We start from the raw sequence: 22,043 nt of genomic DNA on the forward strand, positions 1-22,043 counted from the left end.
GACGATTTCTTTCTCTCTAACTCCTTTTTCTCTCTCTCCTGTGACTCGACATTTTTCGTTTCTCTCCTCCTTTGTCCGACTACGTTAACCAAAGCATGCCATTGCTTGCTTGCGTGTGTTGGGTTCTACACTCTCTCTCTCTCTCTCTCTCTCTCTCTCTCTCTCTCTCTCTCTCTCTTGAAAAGAGGGAATTGCAGATTCGGAGGATGATTGCAGAGATCTACATCCAAAAATATGCAAAACCCTAAAGAAGGAAAAGGATGTAAGTTCGACAGAAAATGTAAATATATGCACCCTGTAGCCATGAATCAAAATCAATTAAATAATCAATTAAATAATAAAATCCAAAATAGGAAAGAAACAAATAAAGAGAGGAACAAAGAACATGAGGTGAGGGAAAAAAGCAAGCCATCACCGCGATATGGAGTGTCAGCAAAGAATTTCCAAGCATCAGCTCCAAGATACTACAGCTCAAGGGATAAATACTGTATGTACGATGCTAAGGGATATTGCAGATACGGAGAAAATTGCAGATTTAGACACAAAATGAATAATTATGATGAAGGAAGATCACATATTTTAGAAAAGTTGGATTTTTTAATGTCAGAATTTCTAGAAATGAAGAAAAGAACAACATACCAGAACAGGAAGGAGACATGGGAAAATCCTTATCCTTATTATTACCCATATTAAATGAAGGAGAAAACACGCAAACCATCATAGTGATGAATGTGCAGGGTTTAGTTATGAGTAACTCAAAAAGGAAAATAGAGTACTTAGAAGAACTAACCCAAGTTGAAACCTTATATTATATAAAATATTAGAGAAAATAGTGGATAAATATATACCGAAGAAGAAAAGTAAACATCAGTCATGCATACCAAGAGGCAGAAGGATCTTTTATTCCAGAAAATCAGGGGAAAGTGGAAAAAAAAAAAAAAAGAGGTCTTGCAAAAAGAAAAGAAAAAAAAAAATGCATGGAAAAAATGATGGAAACTTAAAAGTTAAGATAGAAAATGCAGAACCCAACAAAAGATTATTCAATCAAAGAAAATGAAAAAAAAAAACGGGACTTGGAAGAAAAAACCCTAGTAAATATCAAGAAAAACCCCAAACTATTGTACTCGTATGTGAAAAAGATGAATAAAAGAAGAATAGAAATAGGCCCTCTAAGAATTGAAGGGAGATTAACAATGAAAAAAAGGAAATATGCAACATTTATTGGCAGAAAAGTATAAAGAGAGAATTCACCCCATAGAATTGATAAATAAAGAAGATAAATGATACAGAAGTAAAAGGGATGAAAAAATAGTGGAATATTTAGCAGACGGATGGATTTAATTTATGAAGCTGATATTGTGGCAGGCTATTAATGAAATTTAAAAAAGTGGAGCTGCAGCAGGGCCTGATGGTGTCCCTGCTTTTTTGTTAAAGAAAGTAGTTCATTCTATCGCAAAGCCACTTGCAATATTATTAAGACAAAGTGTAGATACAGGCAAGATTTATGATGAGCACAAAGTAACATATATTACCCCTACTTTCAAAAGTGGATCAAGACTAGAGGCAATTAATTATAGGCCTGTGAGTCTAACATCACATATTATGAAAGTATAGGAAAGGGTAATGAAGAAAAATATTATGAAACACTTAATAAAAAAATATTTGTTAATATAAGATAACATGGTTTTGTATCCGGAAAAAGTACACAAACCCAACTGTTAGTCCACCGTGAGAACATATACAAGAACATGAAAAAAGCGGAAATGAAAAAACAGATGTTGTTTACTTGACTTTACAAAAGCTTTTGACAAGGTAGATCATAATATATTTAGCGAAGAAAATTAGGAAAACATAATATAGTGTATAAAGTAGGAAGATGGTTAAAAGAATTTTTACACAACAGAAAACAGATAGTTATTGCAAACGATGAGAAATCAGATGAACCTAAGGTAATATGTGCCACAAGGTACGGGTTAGCTGCATTACTGTTTGTTATTATTGATTGCAGACATAGACAAGTAAATCTTAACGACTCGGCAGTGAGTAGTTTCGCCGATGGACAGCAAGAATAAGTAGAAGAAAATTACTTGTTTAATGAAAGATAAGAACGCGCTACAAAGAGACCTTAACAAAGTATATGATTGGGCAGAGTTTAATAGGATGGTATTTAACTCTGATAAATTTGAATCAACAAATTATGGAGACAGAGAAGGAAAGCTATATGCTATAGGGGGACCAAATAATGAGACAATCACAAATAAGGAAGCAGTTAAAGACCTTGGTGTGATGTTGAATAGGAAACATGTTATGCAATGATCAAATAGCAATTCTATTGGCAAAACAAAAAAAGACAAAGCAAAAAAATGGGACATGTTGTTACGGCACTTCAAAACAAGGAAAGCTAAACACATGATTATGCTTTAATAAAACATAATGTTCGTAGTCCACTTGAATATTGCAATATGATATGGTACCCACACTATCGAAAAGGATATTGCAAAAATAGAGAGTACAAAGTCCTTTACAGCTAGAATAGAAGAAGTTAAACATCTTGACTACTGGGAAAGACTACAATCCTTTAAAATTATATAGTCCTAGAAAGGAGAAGAGAACGTACATGATAATTCAAGCATGGAAACAGATAGAGGAATTGTTGCCGAAAACATCATGGAGCTAAAAATATCAGAAAGAGCAAGCAGAGGTAGATTAATAGTACCCAAAACTATACCAGGAAAAATAAAGAAAGCACACAGGACATTAATCCACTACGCACCAGCATCGACAATGCAGCGTCTATTCAATGCATTGCCAGCTCATCTGAGGAATATATCAGGAGTGAGCGTAGATGTGTGTAAGAATAAGCTCGACAAATATCTAAGCTGCATCCCAGACCATCCATGATTGCAAGATGCAAAATATACCGGAAGATGCACTAGCAACTCTCTGGTATAGGACATTAGAGGTGCCTCACACTGAAGGACCTGGGGCAACCCGAACAAGATGTAAGGTCTGTAAGGTAAGGACTCCTCTTGTCTGATATCATCTTGTTTGTATCTCCCATTCCCATCATTTCCTTCGTAAATAGGATTCTTCGTCTTCTGAATAATAATAATGAATAACTAAATAATAATAATAATAATAATTAATAATAATAATAATACAGGTTTAATACAAAACAGTGGCTACTTCAGCCGTGTTTATTTTGTATTTAGAAGTTTCTCTATTCTTCTGATTACTGACTTTTCTTCTATACTCAAGTTGGCTATTAAGATGCTAAATGGGGGATTCTTGTCAAAAAACGTGGTATTTGTCAAGTTGAATATACTATACAAAATGCAGGTAAAAATTGGATATTATAATATAATAATATATTCAATTTTGACAAATACCACGATTAGAGTACAGAAGAAAAGCCAGCAATAAGAAGAATAGACAAACTTCTATATACAAAATAAACGCGACTGAAGTAGCCATTATTTTCAACAACAACAACAGAAACAACAATAATAATAATAAATTACTTTTACAATTCATCAACACCAAATAGTTACTGAAGTCGACAGCCATGAACTATTTTCAACTATTCTTACTTGATAGTCATCGATTATTATCTACTATGTTGACAGTCCTCCTCTTGATTTGCTGTCAAGTCGAATAAGATAGAATGATACTGAAGAACATTTCAAATGGTTCTGGCTTCACAACTGACTTTTATATTATTATTATTATCATTACTATTATTATTGTTTCACAACTGACTCTCATATTATTATTATTTTTATTATTATCATTATTATTATTATTTCAGTAGATGAAACCTATTCACATGGAACAAGCCCACCACAGGGCGCCACTGACTTGAAATTCTTCAAGCTTCCAAAGAATATGTTGGTTTCAACCTTTCCACAGTAACTGATCGTAATACAGAGCCAGTGATTTTTCCTCGCCCAGGGGGAGACGCGAACCCGCGACATCTTAAGTGGCATGCCACGACGCTAACCACTACACCAGCATACAGTATTGTCTTCTAACAATTCTATTCATTTTCGTTAAATGTGGCCCTCCTAAAAATTATTTTATATTTTTCCCAGGATGCAACAGGTTATAATAAATAAGGTGTGATCTGATCTACAGCTTACTTCACACGTAAGTTGTAAACGTTATATTCCTGACTTTTAACGCAAATTAAAACGTGCTAAAATCTACGGTCAAATAGAGCGTTGTTTCACCAACGAAAATTAAAATAAATACGCTATATTTTATTAGAAACAACTGTTTTGTACTACTGTTTAATATGGACGTTATTTTTTTCTTAATCTAATTCTAGTAAATAAATCATAAATATCCTATCCTCAAATTCCTGCATCTTTAACTCACCGCAAAATACCTTTTTCAGACCTTTTTAGGCTCTCCCATAGACCTTTCCTACCCCCTCCAACAAGAACAACAACAAAGTAATTTGTAGGCTTACTCCCCGAGTAAGTAAAAAAAATATATGCTATTCCACATTTGTCAGATAGATTCTCAGATTCCAAAAAGATTTTTTTTTTGTATTTTAAATAATTAATCAAAAACAAATAAATGTGAGCTTGTGAATTCTGAAATATCTTGGATATATAACAGACGAAGAGAGAGAGAGAGAGAGAGAGAGAGAGAGAGAGAGAGAGAGAGAGAGAGAGAGAGAATCTATAGTTTTTAATTTTGCTTCGTTAAAAAATTAAATGACGTCTTTTATGAAATATGAAAAAAATGGAAAATTCTACTATAAATCTTTATAATTATGGAGTATCGTCATAACATTCCATTATCGACCTTAACCTAATAATTCTTCCTTTCGTAAATTACAAAAATGGGAATAGCGAGAATTTATTGAATTTAGTGCCACCTCCTCCTCCCCCTCCTCCTCTTCCTCCTCCTCCTCCTCTTCCTCCTCCTCCTCCTCCTCCTCCTCCTCTCCTCCTCCTCCTCCTCCTACTCCTCCTCCTCCTCCTATTCCTTTCCTCTTCCTCCTCCTCCTCCTCTTCCTCCTCCTCCTCCTCTTCCTCTTCCTCCTCCACCTCCTCCGGAATTCCCAAAGTGGCCACGCCATCAGGAGGTATGGATTGAATTTAACGCCTACTTCTTGATTATCCTTTTGCATGAACGCCCTTCGGAATCTCTTTACCCTGAAGTGGATTACACGGAAATCACTCTCTCTCTCTCTCTCTCTCTCTCTCTCTCTCTCGCTGAGGGTGTTTTAAAAAAAAATCTCGCTCTTTTTTCTATCGCTCCCCTCGAGTGTGTTCACAGACCCAACCGCGTTTTGGGTCTCTCTCTCTCTCTCTCTCTCTCTCTCGATAATATTTTACATTCCCAATGTTGTATCAACTCGCTTATTCAAGACGGAGAACGGGCAAGTACAATTTGGGTAGAAAGGACTTAGACTCCACTACTTATTTCTCTCCCCTCCCCCTTTTCCATCCGTTATCCCCCACCCACCCCCCCCCCCCCCCCCGCTACCCTCCCGCCCTTATTCTCCCTCCCCCCAAAAACATCCTCCCTTCCATAGTGTGACGTCATTTCTAACCGAATATAACCATTGGAAAAAGCGAAGAACGAACTAGTATATTTTATCTTGTTTGTGGTTAGCGCTAACTATTACTCGCCAGGTTTCTTCAACAGAATGCTAATTTACCTTCACGAATAGGTTATGGGTAACAGCCAGGGGCTAGTACTAAACACGGCAACTCCAAGGGCTGGTACTAAATACGGCTAAATACACTTGACCGCCGGGGGCTGGTACTAAACACGGCAAAATACATTTGCGCACCCATTACAAGTATTTATTGCTCAGAAACCATACAACACAGAGTAATGCAATTTTTTGTAGAATGTTCTACATTTTCCCAAGTTTGCATTCAGAGCACTTCATTCTACAAAAACTAAAATGCGTTACTCTGTGTTATATGGTTTCTGAGCAATAAATACTCGTAATGTTACTGGGACTTTATGGACACCCTGTCTTTTTATAGCTGAATTTTATCTAGAGACGTTTCTTTGACCCGATTGTAACTATACCTTTGACTTGGTTCAGTATACGAGCCAGGTGGGGATGACCGTCAAAATATGAACAAAAGACTGTCTGCTATCAAGGAAAAATCCAAAACAGATTGCGCAATTGCAGCTCTGGAGATGCAATGGATCATTGCGAAAGGGATGTCAGCTACGATAAACGAGGTTCATTGTGTGTATGTGTGTGTGTGTGTTTATTTGTGCTCGGACATCAAGGGCGGATGGAGTGTCTCGCAAACAATTAAAATCGTCCATTGTGGCCGACGGCCTTTTGCAATAATCCATTGCATCTTCAAGATTGCAATGACGCAATTTCTTTGGTGTCTGTGTATTGGCTCCCGCCTTCATCATCGTCGTATGTACGTATGTGCGTCTGTATGTACATTCGTGTACGCGTGTTTTCAAATAAATGACGTTGTATTAAGTGCCTGTATTACATTCACATCAACCGTGCATCTGCTGTCTAAGCATCTCCCTTATGACGCTTTTGATTGGCTGTTGATAATCCAATCACAGGGCTGGAAACTCAGTCTCTCGAGAGTTCGCATGGGCAGGATCTAATGTCCACCTCTCCTGAGGGATACGTCTTTCAAAGGTATCCTTTAGGAGAGGTGGAACATACTACATCCTGCCTATGTGAACTCTCGAGAGAGACTAAGGAGAGTTTCCCTTATCGGCACCCAATCAGGAGCGTCGTAAGGGACTGGCCTAGACATCAGATGCACAGTGGATGTGAATCTACTATAGTATATACCTTCTAGAAACACCTTCCAAAACTTGGCAAAACATCAAAAACGACTTTTAAGAAATCTTGTGAATCAATCTTCTATTTTTTGCACAAATCGATTTGAATCGAAATAGAAAAATAATTTTCATTTATCGCTTACTCGGTGAGTAAGCCTACAAACTACTTTGTTGTTGTTGTTGTTGTGTAGGGGTAGGCAAGCCTAAAGAGGGTCTGAAAAAGGTGTTTCGCATTGAGTTAAAGATACAGGAATCTTAGGATAGGATATTTGTGATCAGTTTATTAGAATGAAAATGTCAAAAATAAAAATGTGAATATTAAACAGCACAGAATAATTATTTCTGATAAAATCTATCGTATTTACTCGAATTTTCGTTGGTGAAACGACGCTCTCTTAGACCGTAGATTCTCGCACGCCGCCCGAGTAAGCTGGAGGTCGGATCACGCTTGGGGTTTATCAAGAAACTATTAACCGGAATTAAAGCACGTCTGCTGAGACTCTCAGCACGGCCCATGAAACTCTCAGCCACAGCTCGGTGGTGGCCTGCGTTGCTAGGTGCACGGTCATGGCTAACTTTAAGCTTGAATAAAATAGAAACCACTGAGGCTAGAGGGCTGCAATTTGGTACGTTTGATGACTGAAGGGTGGATGATCAACATGCCAATTTGCAGCCCTCTAGCCTCAGCAGTTTTGAAGATCTGAGGGCGGACAGAGAAAGAGCTGACGGGCGGACAAAAATAGCCATCACAATAGTTTCACTGAAAATTGGAAAAGGAGTCACACCGCTCTGTGAGATTCGTCAACAATTGACTTTAGAAATAGATAGCGGGTCTTTTCCGCTTCTGCCCCTCGTGTCATTCACATTCCTTGCTCTCTCTCTCTCTCTCTCTCTCTCTCTTGAGACGCTCCATCCCACCCTGAGGCTAATCATTCGCGCTGGAATTCCATGAGACGTTTGATCGGGGCACCTCTTGGCAAAACCGAGAGACAGTATCTCGAAAGAGAGAGAGAGAATGTTCAAGGGGTAGGGGGTTGAGGTGGGGATGTAGGAAGGGGTTTTTTTGGGGGGTGGGGAGGGCTTCTTTTAACTCAGTCACAATCTCAGCTAACTTGACACACAAACTGTCCCTTTTGAAGGATCAATAGCGGCCCCCAGCAAACACCCTCGGAGGAGCCGTTATGAAAAGCAAATTGGAATGCGAGCGGCGGCCTCCTCCCCGATACACAAGATCTATGAGACGAAGAGAGACAGAGACAGAGACAGAGAGACAAAGCGGAGACAGTGAGTGAGCTATGGAGAAATATATACTACATGACCTTGGCTCAGCTCTACATAGAGACATACGTCTTAAAGATTAGTTGTTGTTATTATTATTATTATTATTATTATTATTATTCAGAAGATGAAAGCTATTCATATGGAACAAGCCCACCACCACAGGGTACACTGGCTGTGGTTATTATTATTATTATTATTATTATTATTATTATTATTATTATTATTATTATTATTCAGATGTTGAAGAACCCTATTTTGATGGAAGGCGCCAGCACCACCACAGGGGCCACTGACTCGAAATTCAGAAGCTTCCAGAGAATATTGCAGAGTTCATTTGAAAGGAGCAACAGAAGGCAACTGGAAATACAGAAAGAAGAGAACAAATAAATCTACAAAATAATATACAAAAAATATGAATAAATAAGTAATTGTTTAAAATATAAGAATTGTTTTGATGGGTAGCAGTGCGTTGCATCTTCGCACGAACATTTGATGTTCCAGGTAGACTATTCCACAAAAACACGAAAAATAGCTCTACCCAACCAATTGACCCTCTTGCTTTTCTGGAGTGACTGACTGGACTTTATTGCTTTCTGGAAAGACTGACTGGCTTTGTTCTACAATTAAAAAGGCCTTTAATAGCATTACTTCCGAAGAGCAGGCTGCAGCTACTTCGACGAACTACCTACATACAAAGCTCCCGTTGTCAATTGAAGTAAAACCGGGAAGGAGGTAAGAGTACGCCTTGCAAAGCCTCTCACTTAAGCATTTATATACCTCACGCGCGGGCGGCGCACTGCAGGCACCACTTAAGGTTCTTTGCAGCGTCCCTTCGGCTCCTCGCTGAGCTCCAACCCCTTTCATTCCCTTTACTGTACCTCCGTTTATATACTCTTTCTTCCACCTTACTTTCCTCAACCATCTCCCGCAGGTTTGAACCTCAAGTTACACCTGTCAAACCTTTCACTCTTCATTTTCCCTCGTGGGATATTCTTAAGCAGATATAAGTGACTGTCTTAATAAGGGCCATTTTGTATCAAGACGGAGCACTTAATTGATGACGTCACATGCTCATATATACACATACATACATACATACATACATACATACATATATATATATATATATATAATATATATATATATATATATATATATATAGATATATATATATAGATATATTTATATATACAGTTTATATGTATTAAAATATATACATATATTTTTTCTAATAATAATAAGATAATAATAATAATAATAATAAAATAATAATAATAATAATATAAACACCGTGTCTTTAGAAACTTTAGACAAATTATAAGCATACGTATGAAGAATGGATGATATTAACATTCTAAGCATTTAATATATATATATATATATATATATATATATATATATATATATATTATATATATATATGGAGAGAGAGAGAGAGAGAGAGAGAGAGAGAGAGAGAGGAGGTGACAGAGAGAATATTACCCACGGGAACGCACTGAAGCAAAGCTGGCTTTGGCTTTTGAGTGGATGGGTGTCCCTTACGTGTGTGTGTGTGTGTGTGTGTGTGTGTGTGTTTGTATGTATCTGGTGAATTACATATTCCTAAATACGTTGCTATAAACATTATGTGCATACGCACACTAAATATAAGTACACCTCATCAATGTATATATATATATATATATATATATATATATTATATATATACTATATATATATATATATTGGTAATATATATATATTTGTAAATATATATATATATATAATATATATATATATATATATATATATATATATATATATATATATATATATATATATATGATATATATATATATATATATAGATATATATATATATATATATATATATATATATATATATATATGTAAACATATTCTTTTCAAAAGATGAAGAACCCTATTTATTTGGAATAAGTCAAAAGATTTAAGCAAAACACTGGAAAAAAAAGTTTAAAAATTTGCTTTTCTGCACGGCGTATAATGCTATATAAGCCGCGAACCATGAAACTTTCAGCCAAGGCCCGGTGGTGATCTGTCCTATAGTGCTGCTGCCAGAGACGCGCGATCATGGCTAACTTTAACCTTGAATAAAATAAAAAGTCCTGAGGTTAGAGGACTGCAGTTAGTTATGTTTGATGAGTGGATGGTGGATGATCAACGTATCAATTTACAACCCTCTAGCCTCCGTAGTTTTTAAGATCTGAGGTCGGAAGAAAAAGTGCGGACAGACAAAGCCATCTGAATAGTTTTCTTCTACAGAAAACTAAAAAAATATTCTTTTTCTAAAGCGAGAAAGTGACTTGTTATAGGTTAAAATTGCGTGGACTTCCCACAGTTCTTGAACCAGTCATTTGAAGAAGGTTTCCTCGGTAATCTAATAGAGTACTCCTGCTAAAAGTCAACGAAGGCTGAATCAGGCTAGCCATACCTGAGACCATCGTGGAATGGAACGGAAGAAAGAGAATATGAACGGAGGTACAGTAAAAGGAATGAAAGGTATCGCAGATAGGGTGACCATATTATGGATGAAGACGAACGGGCTCTTGCTCTGAAATAAACGTTGAACAGTTCACGGAGTCTGTTCATATGTAAAATTATTTGCAAATTAATTTTTTTTTTATTTCTGAGTCACTGAAACTCTCCGATTTACCTTCATGTATAATTATAAAACGCTGGCAATAGAAATAGAAAAAAAATCAGTCATGGTAATATTAATTTAGCGAATCATAAAACAGGTATACTATATATGCAATCATTTCATTATGTTTCCGACCCATTAGTACTATATTATTATGAGCGCTGACGAAATATTATCACGAATATCGTAATAATATTGCCTGGTGAACGCTAATGTGTCGGACGGTTAAAATCACTCATAAACAATATTTCTGTATTTAATTTCCGTTCATTTGATTCAATAGCTGTTAAATGCCTAAGCGACTCCGGTATTCAATCTTTCTTTTGTTCCTTTTTGTAAATGCATAAGGATTTTTTTTTTTTTTTTGCTTTTTTATTAAGTAATTTCAGGATACTAAAACGAATGCTTTTTTCATTTAATCTAGATACATCTAGGAGCTCTCTCTCTCTCTCTCTCTCTCTCTCTCTCTCTCTCTTGCTCCTTGTTGTGCATTTTCGTACATTTTGATGACAATTGCAGTGACAGAACCTGCTCTTGATTTGTCACTTAATTCAAACATTTTGGTGAGAGAGAGAGAGAGAGAGAGACAGAGAGAGAGAGAGATCCTTAACAGCTTCGAGTTGGCTTCCAAAATTTGGGACTTAACCCCGAGATCTGTGATGGCCCCACTACTCAGAAAAAAAAAAGACTACGGGAATCGGGAATATAATAGCAGGTAGAGAATCCAGACAGGAATCGGGAATATAATAGCAGTAGAGAATCCAGAACAAGGGAATCGGGAATATAATAGCAGTAGAGAGAATCCCAGACCAGGAATCGGAATGGGATAATAGCAGTAGAGAATCCAGAAGGGAATCGGGAATATAATAGCAGGTAGAGAATCCAGACAGGAATCGGGAATATAATAGCAGTAGAGAATCCAGAAGGGAATCGGGAATATAATAGCAGGTAGAGAATCCAGACAGGAATCGGGAAATAATATCATAAGATCCAGAGGAATCGGGAATATAATGCAGTATAGAATCCGACAGGATCGGGAAGATAATGGCAGGTAGAAAATCAGAATAGGAATGGGATAATAGCAGTAGAGAATCCACACAGGAATCGGGAATATAATAGCAGGTAGAGAATCCAGATAGGAATCGGGAATATAATAGCAGTAGAGAATCCAGACAGGAATCGGAATATAATTGCTGTAGAGAATCCAGACAGGAATCGGGAATATATAGAGAATCCAGACAGGAATCGGAATATAATAATTGCAGTAGAGAATCCACACAAGAATCGGGAATATAACAGCAGTAGAGAATTCATGAGGGGTCTGGGAATATAACAGCAGTAGAGAATCCACACAGGAATCGGGAATATAATAGCAGTAGAGAATCCACACAGGAATCGGGAATGGAACAGCAAGTAGATAATCCAGACAGGAATCGGAAATATAATAGCAGTAGAGAATCCACACAGGAATCGGGAATATAACAGTAAGTAAATAATCCATACAGGAATCGGGAATATATAGAGAATCCAGACAGGAATCGGAATATAATAATTGCAGTAGAGAATCCACAAACAAAAAAAGGGAAAAAAAACAAAAAAAAAACATCGGAATCTAACAGCAGTAAAGGGAGAATCCATACAGGGAATCGGAATAATACCGGGCGTAGAGAATCCACACAGGAATCGGGAATATAACAGCAGTAGAGAATCCACACAAGGGAATTCGGGATAATAACAAAGGGCAGTAAGAGAAATCCACACAGGGAATTCGGGAATAATAAAACAGCAGTAGAGAATCCACACAGGAATCGGGAATATAACAGCAGTAGAGCATCCACACAGGAATCGAGAATATAACAGTAGTGAATCGAGACAGGAATCGGGAATATACAGAGAATCTAGACAGGAATCGGGAATATAATAGCAGTAGAGAATCCAGACAGGAATCGGGAATGGAACAGCAAGTAGATAATCCAGACAGGAATCTGGAATATACAGAGAATCCAGACAGGAATCGGAAATATGATAGCAGTAGAGAATGCAGTCAGGAATCGGGAATGTAACAGCAGGTATAGCGGATGCAGACGCCTATACTCACTCGCGCCAAAACAGTATATTTATGTATTGACATAGTACTTATTCCTGCTGATCAGGAATGAAACGCGTGATGCGCGAATCTATACGTAAAACCATTCGTATACTTATACCAAACAAACCTCCAATAAATTAAGCCAATAATGGAAGAATGATATACGACGCGGAGAGGCACTTACGAAAATCCTTGTTCCCAGAACAAAGCGCTAGAAATGGCACATACATACATACACACATACACACACAAACTGCGCAGCTATACCGTGTGACAAACGACCATCGCTGTTGAATTCAGCGCAAAATGGGACTACCACGGTAATACGCACTTTTGCCCCCCCCCACCTCCACCAACCCCCCACCCAGCGATCTATCGGCGAGCGAAATAAGACGGAAAGCATATAAATACGCGGTTTAACAGCCATAAAACACATCGGTCCTGCCAATGCTTCAACAGAGGAATTTATTGATGGAGAGCATGATATTATATAGAATTATGACCGACAGCTCTATACTACTATGTATGTACAGGGCCGCTCTAAAGTACCCCCAAGATCTACTGGGGGGGCGAGAGAAGGGCGTTGAAACGAAGTGAAACATTTAGGCCACAGGCCAAAAGCCAAGCGCTGGGACCTATGATGGTGGTGAGGTCATTCGGGGCTGAAAGGGAAACTGAGTCGAAAGGCGTAACAGGAGGAGAAACTGAGAGTAGAAAGGTTTGAAAGGCGTAACAGGAGGAGAAACTGAGAGTAGAAAGGTTTGAAAGGCGTAACAGGAGGAGAAACTGAGAGTAGAAAGGTTTGAAAGGCGTAACAGGAGGAGAAACTGAGAGTAGAAAGGTTTGAAAGGCGTAACATGAGGAGAAACTGAGAGTAAAATGGTTTGAAAGGCGTAACAGGGGGAGAAACCGAGAGTAGAAAAGGTTGGAAAGGTGTAACAGGAGGAGAAACTGAATGTCTAAATGTAGAAAGGTTTGAAACGCGGTCCAGGAGGAGAAACAGAGAGTAAAAAGATTAGAATGGCGTAACAGAAGGAGAAACAAAGTAGAAAGGTTTGAAAGGCGTAACAGTAGAAGAAACAGAGAGTGAAAAGGTTTGAACGGCGTAACAGGAGGAGAGACTGAATGTAGAAAAATTGGAAAGGTGTAACAGGAGGAGGAACTGAATGTCTGAATGTAGAAAGGTTTGAACGGCGTAACAGGGGTAAAACACCTTTCGCTGTTGCACCAACAATCGTCAGCAGAGAGTTGAGGAGAGGAAGATGGAAGAAAGAGAATATGAACGGAGGTATACAGTAAAAAGATTGAGGTACTGCAGCTAGGGGTCCGACGAAACTTAAGCAACGCCTACAGTGCGCCGCGTGAAGTGCACTGACGGCACTACTATACCTCCCTACGGAGAAGAAGGAAGTTCTTGTCGAATTAGTTAGATGTTTTTAATAAAAGTTTACTTAACAAAGCAAGTGACTCATTAGGTTAGTGGTTTAAATAACTGATGTGAAATTATTTTCCGAAACGATTATTCAAATAATTTTCCTTTCGCTCGAGTGAAATAAAAATAGAAATATGTTTGTTAATTTGCATAAGTATAGAAATTGTTGGTCTCAGAAAATATTAATGGAAATTGTTGGATTTTAAAAAATATTGCTTAGAAATTTTGGATTTCAAAAAATATTATGCAGTGAAAATTTTGGATTTCGAAAACTATCATTTATGGATTATTGTTGATTTCAAAAAATATCATTTATGGAAATTTACTGCAAAAAATTATGTATGGAAACTTGGGTTTCAAAAAATATTGTTTGGAAATTTTGAATTTTAAAAAATATTATTTACGGAAATTGTTGATTTCAAAATATATTATGTATAGAAATTGTTGAGTTTCAAAAAATATTATGTCTGGAAATTTTGGATTTCAAACAATATTATTCATGGAAATTGTTGATTTCAAAAATATTATGTAAGGAAATCTCAGATATCAAAAAATAATATGTTTGGAAATTCTTGGATTTCAATAAATATTATGTATGGAAATTTTTTATTTCAAAAAATATTATGTATAGTAATTGTTGAGTTTCAGATAATATTATGTAATGGATACTGTTGATTTCAAAAAATATTATGTATGGAAATTTTGAATTTCAAAAAATAATATGTATGGAAATTCTTGGATTTAAATAAATATTATGCATGGAAATTTTTTATTTCAAAAAATATTATGTATGGAAATTGCCGATTCAAAAAAATATAATGTATGGAAACTTAATTTCAAAAAATATTACGTATGGAAATTGTTGATTTCAAAAAACATCAAGCATGATAATTGCTGAAAAATCTTCATAGACATATAAATGTATGAACGATTCTATGAATCAACGAACTAGCAAATAAATCATAGCCTAATTAAATATAAGAATAAAACAAGTCCTTAATTTAATTCAAACACAACACTGAAATGAATCCATTATTTAATCCATCCACAACGACGAAAATTATTAATAGGGAATAAACACCATCATTCTCGACTCGTGAATAATTCCAAAAAATAATTCTCAAATAATCAGTTTGGTTAATTTTCTAACCACCGCAAAAATACGATAATTCCAACCGGGTCAAATTTGATCCGTTATTTGAATTAATTTTTAGTATTGACATAATTATAAAAAAAAGGATATTTGTACATTTGTTAAAGGATAATTATGAAACTGGTATACTCCAAAATAATGTTGACATGACGCAAAGCAAAAATTTAATATTTTCATAAAATTTAAAACTACAAAACATAGTTAAATGATAGTGGGTTCATGAAAGTATAGCTATGAATAATAATAATAATAATAATAATAATAATAATAATAATAATAATAATAATAATATAATAATAATAATATTTCCGATATGTCGAAATGACCAAAGATCGTACAAGTCTTAAGCGTATTACCAGCTACCTAGCACTCTCTCTCTCTCTCTCTCTCTCCCTCCGGCCCGACACGCAATCCACCGCACATCACTAATTAAGACAATACTCCTTCGATAAACGCTTCGTCTTCTCCCCCCCTCCCCTTCGATATCAGCCTTCTACTAATATTACCTATTGCAAATGTGAGGGTAATTTACCGCGACCAGACACCACAAGCCCCTTGGGAATTGGGAACCCGGGGGGGCCAAGCCCCCTCCTCCCCTACTACCCTCCCCATCTCTTGTCCCTCTTCCTATACACCACACACGCCATCAAGAAGGTAAGTTGTGTCCAGCTGAAGAAGAAGAAGGAAAGGGGACCGGTTGGGGATGGGGGAGGGGGGGCGGGTTGGGGGTCGTCTTCCTTTGGGACACAATCCCCCCTCTCTCTCTCTCTCTCTCTCTCTCGTCTCAAGAGATTATCTGCTGGGTTCTTTGTAGCGCAAAAGCGCTATAGCCTTATTATTATTATTATTATTATTATTATTATTATTATTATTATTATTGGGAAAGTAAATCCTCAGTAGTATGTCTGTATTATTAGTATTATCATTATTGCTATTGTACGCTACTTAGCCTTATTATTATTATTAATACGCTACTTATCATTATTATTATCTACTTAGCGTTTTTAGTATTATTATTGTTATTATATTATTATTATTATTATTATTATTATTATTATTATTAATTCGTCTTCAAGTGACACAGCCCTAGAGTAAACGCATACCGACAAAATAGTAATAAAAATCATAGCGACTGTGTGCGATTTTTGGTAGAAAAGTCGCTAACACGAGCACAAATCCGCTGTACTTTTTTTTATTTTTTTTATTTTTTTATGTCGACTTTTTTTTTTACCTTCTTCCCGATAAAAAAAAATTGATTAACAGATTAATGTTCATAAGGTTTCCGTATGATTCTTTTGGTTATTCATTTCCGGATTTACCGTCACTATACGATTTACAGCACTTTCTGGATTTACAATCACTTGACGGATTTACATCACTTTCTGGATACACAGCAATTTCCGGAGTTTACATCACTTTATGAATGTATCATCACTTTACGGATTTATTACCATTTTATGGATTTACACCCCATTTTGGATTTACAGCACTTTGCGGATTTACATTACTTTTAGGGTTTACCGTATTTTTCCAGATTTACCGTCACTCTCCGGATTTATCATCCCTTTCTGGATTTACAGCACTTTCCGTATTTATCATCACTTTCCGGATTTACCATTACTTTCCGGATTTATCATCACTTTCCAGACTTACAGCACTTTTTGGATTTACATCACTTTCTGGATTTACAGCATTTTTCGGATTTATATCTCTTTCCCGATTTACAGCACTTTTCGGATTTACACCACTTTCTGGATTTTCCGTTATTTTCCAGAATTACGCCACTTTCTGGATTTACAGCACTTTGCGGATTTACATTACCTTCAGGATTTACCGAAATTTTCCAGATTTACCGTCACTCTCCGGATTTACTGTCGTTTTACGGATTTACCTTTACTTTCCGGATTTATCGCCACTTTCCAGATTTACCGTCAAGTTCTCGTCATTAGGGATTTCTGCTTCGTTCCTCGAAGGTTCAAATCTCCGGTATTGTGTCGTGAGACACGAATTCGTGACCTAATATGGTCGCTTATTAATCAAGTGCCAGTCTTACTTTACCAACGCATCTGTGTGGATGGTAGTGATGCTTTGGTATGAATGATAGTGACGTATTAATATGAATGATAGTGACACATTAATATGAATGATAGTGACGCTTCGGTATTGAATGACAGTACGCATAGGTATCGAATGACAGTGACGTATTAATATGAACGAAAGTGACTCTTCAGTGTGAATGATAGTGACGCATTAATATGAATGATATTGACGTATCAATAGGAATGATAGTGACACAATAGTATGAATAATAGTGACGCAACAATATGAATGATATTGACGTATTAATATGAATGATAGTGACACAATAGTATGAACAATAGTGACGCAATAATATGAATGATAGTGACGCTTCGGTATTGAATGATAGTGACGTATTAATATGAATGATAGTGATTCTTAGGTGTGAATGATAGTGACGCAATAATATGAGTGATATTGACGTATTAATATGAATGATAGTGACACAATAGTACGAATAATAGTGACGCAATAATATGAATTATAGTGACGCTTAGGTTTGAATGATAGTGACGTATTAATATGAAGGACAGTGATGCTTAGGTACTGAATGATAGTGACGCAATAATGTTTATGATAGTGACGCAATAATATGAATTATAGTGACACAATAATATGAATGATAGTGACGCATCAGTACGAATAATAGTGACGCAATAATATAAATTATAGTGACGCAACAATATGAATGAAAGTGAAGCATTAATACGAATTATAGCGGCGCTTCAGTAAGAATGATAACAGGAGTCACAATAATAATAATAATAATAATGATAATAATAATATCGATTATGAAGAACAATAGCGCTTTTCCGTCGCGCCAGGAGGGGGCCAACTGAACGCAACCCAAGAACAAAGAACGTCAGATCTCATTACAGGGAGATACAAACACTAGTAAAATTCCATTACGCGAAGCAAGAATGAGGTCGTTGATGGTAATTGTCATATAATATTCGTCTTAATTATTCTCGCCACTCGATGATAATTGTCGTTTAGTAGTAATCACTTTGTGCGCATTTAACATTCAAAAGATGAGTTACACTTCCAACATTCTGTTTATGTTACGAACATCTTTGCAAATGTTTCCAGACGCATTCTCAGGTTAGGGGTAATTTGAAGTTGTGCACATTCTTAGATCTTCGGTCAGAATATATCCTCGACATTCTTGGATTATTTGTCAAAATAATGTTTTCATACACATTCTTGCTCCAATAGCGTCGTGGACATTCTTGGATTACTAGCAGTATGGCGCGGCACACATTCTTTATATTCTTTGTCAAAATGGCGCAGTACACATTCTAAGATTCTTTGTGTTAAATGACGCACTACACTCTAAGACTCTTTGTCAAATGGCGCCTTACACATTCTTACATTCTTAGTCAAATGGCGCTGTACACATTCTTACATTCTTTGTCAAATGGCGCTGTACACATTCTTAGATTCTTTGTCAAATGGCACAATACACATTCTTAGATCTTCGGTCAAGTGATTTCGTCAACATTCTTAGTTTCTTGAACAAATATTTCCACACACATTCTTGGCTTCTTTGTCAAGCAGTATCGTAAGCATTCTTGGATTACTACCAATATTATGCATAAAAAGGTGTGGCACATATTCTTAAATTCGCACTTAAATGAATTCGTCATCATTTTTAAATTACTAAGAATGATTACTTACTGTACACATTCTTGGATTCTTGGTCGAACAGTCATGAACATTCTTGGATTACTAATAATATGGTACGGCAAACATTCTTAGATCTTTGGTCAAATGATGCCGTAAACACTTATCAGACTCTTCGTCAAATGGTGCTGTTCACATTCTTAGACTCTTGGTCAAATGATGTCGCTAATATTCTTAGATTACTAATAATATGGCGCGGTGCACGTTCTTAGATTCATAGCTGTCGTCAACATTCTTAGATTGCTAGTAATAAGGTAGGATGCACATTCTTAGTCTTGGACAGATGCTATAAACATTCTTAGGTTACTAACAATAAGCTGCGGCGAACAATCTTATATTCTTGGTCAAATAGTCTAGTAAAAAATTCTCAGGTTATGAGTTAACGGTACACATTCTTAGATTATGCGTGAAATGATGGATATTCTTAGATTCTTTGCCAAACGATGCTTTAAACATTCTTAGAATATACGTAATATGGAGCGGTACACATTCTTAAATTCTTTGTCAAACGATGCTGTAACCATTCTTAGAATATACGTAAAATGGAGCAGTACACATTCTTAGATTCCTTGTCACACGGTGCTGTAACCATTCTTAGATTATGCGTAAAATGGAGCAGTACACATTCTTAAGACTCGAAGCAAAACCGAGCCATACAACAGAACACATTCTTACTCTCGCTGTCATTAACAGGGCGACTTAACGACCATATTCTTAACGTGACATTCTTGATAAGGTTTTACGGTGTCAAGATATTTGGCGCGTGGGAATATCTATAGTGATTTAGCGACCTCCCTCTCGAAAACAAACGAACCCGTATGGTGATAGCTTCACTATACCTGGAGGCATTCACTATCATCTTCATTATCACCATCACCGTCACCATCACAAATATGTAATACCTGAATAAGCGACGGACGCTGATTGCGGAGATAGTGTCTGAGCGATAACAGTAAACATTTCTTGTATGTTTTGAGTGTCGTATTGAATCTTAGCTTTTAGAAAAAATGTGTATTATGTGCGGTATATATATGTATACGTATGTATATACTCTACATATATAAACTATATATATGTGTACATAAATGTATATATATTTATACGTACCTATGTAAATATAGGTATACATATACATGTACTTCTCTCTCTCTCTTTAAATATATATATATATATATATATATAATATATATATATATATATATATATAGATAGAGAGAGAGAGAGAGAGAGAGAGAGAGAGAAGAGAGAGAGAGAGAGAGAGAGAAATACATATACATGTATACCTACGCATAAATGTATATAGGAGACATTAGATAGTTCTGAGTCCTTGTTACGTTAATATATTATATATATATATATATATATATATATAGATATATATATATATATGTTAACGTAATAATGACTCTAGAATCATCTAATCTCTCCTACCGACTCAAGACAACAGCGAATATGAACAAATGCCATAACAACGCAAGAATTTTTTTCCTTTTTTTTTGTCCTGAATTTCTTCATTTAAAAAAAATATTAAAAAGCGAAGAAAGTAAAGAGAGAGAAAAAACTAGTGGCAGGTAAAAGTTATCGAAATAATCTGGAATAATCGGAAATAATTCGAACCGTTAAATAATCGATGGCTTCCAGGTCAGACGTCAAATAGGGTCGTTGTAAGTTAATAATAACAATAATCCTCCCTGGATTATTGGCCAGCGGTAATTGTTCATTATTAATCCGGCTGGATTATTAAATCCTAGCTGGAATAATCCTCGATTTCGATTTTTTTTTTTGGGGGGGGAGGGGGGCTCGTAAAATGGAGGAATTCGTTGTAGCTCTAGATAGGAATATATTATGCATAGTTATTATATATATATATATATATATATATATATATACTATATATATATATATATATATATATATTATATATTTTGCGCCTGCATAGCCGTAATAGATTATCCTAATTTGTCCTTTGACATTTTATTAAACAAATCTGTAATGTCGCTGGTTAACAATAAGTCAAATTTCTCTTTGATAAAAAAAAAAATTGCGTCAACGTAATGCATAAGTACGTACTGCCGTCAGTACTCAAGTTACTTATATTTCGATAGCGTACCAAATATGCAACTGCAATTGCAAATGGCCCTGTGTCGAATATGCAACTGCAGGAAGCCACGTGTATCAATTATCATTCAACAAACATCTTAGTAAATTTAGAAGATGCAACAAAGGTAGCAGACTGAAATGGCTAGCAAATATATCTCTCTATGTTAATCTAAAAGTGTTAAATATGAAGCTCTATCATTAAAAACTGGAAAATTAACGTTTCCAGTCACTTAAAATATGGAATAAGGTCACTAGAGCCTTACCTAGGACAGTCCAGCCGAGTTAAACCGAAAGTAAACCTCTCCAAGGAAAGATGACGTTGCTCTCTCTCTCTCTCCCTGACAGGTACGGTACGCGTCGTCGTTTGTGTCTGTGAGCAAAAGTCTCTCTCTCTCTCTCTCTCTGTGATTCTCGGTTGCGGAGTCTCACTTCTGTTTGCGGAGGCGGAAGGTGCACAACTGTCAGCTGATTTGTTGTCGTAAGTACAGTTTGGGTGGTGACAAATATCGACACCGGCAGCCAATCATTGACCGTGCATTAATGGTCGGGTACACCTCCCCCCGCCCCCCGACCGAGTCGCGTCCCGCCAACCAATCGGCGAAGAGTCTTCAGACCCGTCGCCCCGCCTACGTCATGACGTCACGGCCATCGTCCGTCAATCAGCTGGCCACGATCGCTAAAAGCCCCGCCTCCCGCAACCACTTTGATAGAAAATGGAGTTAGCCCCGCCCCTCCACTCCCAACCGCTCGCCGCGTCCCCGCCCCCCTTT

At 36.5% G+C, this 22,043-nt stretch overlaps 1 protein-coding gene across 1 annotated transcript in view; it reads right to left on the minus strand.

Annotated features, from left to right (window-relative positions):
- Window positions 1-21,716, minus strand: part of LOC135196477 (SKI family transcriptional corepressor 1 homolog-B-like) — a 91,554-nt gene extending 69,838 nt beyond the window's left edge. Inside the window, exon 1 of the mRNA XM_064223329.1 lies at window positions 21,537-21,716. The gene's annotated coding sequence lies outside the window, so the exon portion shown is untranslated. The remainder of the gene's footprint in view (window positions 1-21,536) is intronic.
- Between the last annotated feature and the right edge of the window lie 327 nt (window positions 21,717-22,043).

The sequence above is a fragment of the Macrobrachium nipponense genome, chromosome 17 (assembly GCF_015104395.2).
Source record: "Macrobrachium nipponense isolate FS-2020 chromosome 17, ASM1510439v2, whole genome shotgun sequence".
NCBI lineage: Eukaryota > Metazoa > Arthropoda > Malacostraca > Decapoda > Palaemonidae > Macrobrachium > Macrobrachium nipponense.